The sequence below is a fragment of the Photinus pyralis genome, unplaced genomic scaffold (assembly GCF_008802855.1).
Source record: "Photinus pyralis isolate 1611_PpyrPB1 unplaced genomic scaffold, Ppyr1.3 Ppyr1.4_LG5, whole genome shotgun sequence".
NCBI lineage: Eukaryota > Metazoa > Arthropoda > Insecta > Coleoptera > Lampyridae > Photinus > Photinus pyralis.
In genome coordinates, this window is record NW_022170596.1 from 2,325,512 (window position 1) to 2,327,142 (window position 1,631).

Consider the following 1,631-nt stretch of genomic DNA (forward strand, 5'->3'; position numbering starts at 1 on the left):
CCTCAACTTTTTCCAAGTGTTAAACTATGTGACCTTCAATGCGGTCTTAGTTTTCCCCAGCCCAAAGTATTAAGACGTAGCTTTACAAATATGAATAGTCTCAAACTCCACAAGCCTACTTGCCTTTCGTCGGCGCGTTTAGATTATTGTCATTGGCATTCATATATTATCCTCGCCATTAGAGATTGCCGGTACGTCATAAGTAAATGATTCTAGCTATCCAAAACTTTTATAGTAAAGTCACATGAAAAACAGCACATCAAATAAAGACAGTGAATATTCGAAGTGCATTTGAAGGAAACGAAGTGAGTTATTGAATGAGATAATGTGGTAGAAAGAGAAAAAACAAAAACGAATAACTAATGCGTTTTGTAAACCGTATGAATTCAATCAGTTTTTTTGAGAACTAATCCGTCACTTACGTGTATCCTATTAATCACTTTAAACTCTCTCTACGAATTCCCATGTCTGCAAAGGGTAAAACTTTGCATGCACAAGCACAACAGCTTGTGTTAAACTTAGTGCAATATTTTAAGAAGGAGAAAGAAAACGGTGATCCATTGAAACCCGTATCTGCTGTTCAAGAAGTAAGTGTGATTATATATACTTATATTTTCATTTAGTACAAACACAAAATTATAGCGAATGGCCAACGATTTGGGTATATCTGAGAGGACGGTGCGAAGCATCAAGACAAGGGCGGCATCTAACCCTGTTTTGGAAAGCCCGGGTAAGAAACGGCCCCGCAAGTTTCGTTAAAACATTTCTACACACGTTCTATACTGCGTAGGGTAGAAGGAAGATCAACATCAGGATCCAGTTGAGAGGCTGCTTATTTCTCATTTCTGATTCCTAGTAATCTAACACTGTGTTAAAAATGTAAAAAAAAGTATAAATATGAAATAGAAATACAGTGATAGTGACAGCGTCGTATATTATAATATATTTTGAACATAATTAATATCCATTTAGTGTATCATTTTGAATTTATCCTTATTGTAAGCCATCATAAGTAACAGTGAGTAACTTTGAAACGTGGTAGTCTTGCAAAATGTGCAGCTGGGTGTATGGAAATCGAATAACCTATGAATTGAATACTCTAATTGTAAATTTATAATTCTTTATCGGCAAACTCACTTATGAATGCAAGACCCGACCATTGTAATAATTCTGACGTAGCGTAATTACTAAATGTTCACATTTTTGGAAAAATTCCATTGTAATGAGGCAGCTTACAAAAATGGGTTTATCTTCCCAATGGCCTGTAAAAATAACGCATTAATGACCTGTTAGATTACAAGGATTTCGTTTTCTCACCGTCTTTATTACGTTAATAACGAAACTACGATATTTTATACCAATTAAAAACCAAAATCGACTAACGATACTTTCTGCGATTTGACAGTTTTGCACCTTCAAATAAACATCCAATAAATGACAGCTGTCGCCACCTCGGAGTATATTTTCTAATCAAGTTGGCATTATTACGGAAGTAATTTGACTCATATTTTTCATATTAAACCATACGATTGTGAACTATGACGTACCGGCAATCTCTAATGGCGAGGATAATATCTATAAATCCGGAGGTCGGGTGTTCGAACCTGGTTTGAGGTGAATTTTTCATCTGT

General features: G+C 35.3%; 1 long non-coding RNA gene across 1 annotated transcript; it reads right to left on the bottom strand.

The window, feature by feature from the left end:
• Nucleotides 1-909: 909 nt before the first annotated feature.
• On the bottom strand, nucleotides 910-1,255 carry LOC116170472. Its single transcript, XR_004145244.1, has 2 exons — nucleotides 1,138-1,255; nucleotides 910-1,083 (listed from the first exon to the last, which is right to left on the bottom strand). It is a non-coding gene; the product is annotated as an uncharacterized LOC116170472 (long non-coding RNA).
• Nucleotides 1,256-1,631: the final 376 nt, after the last annotated feature.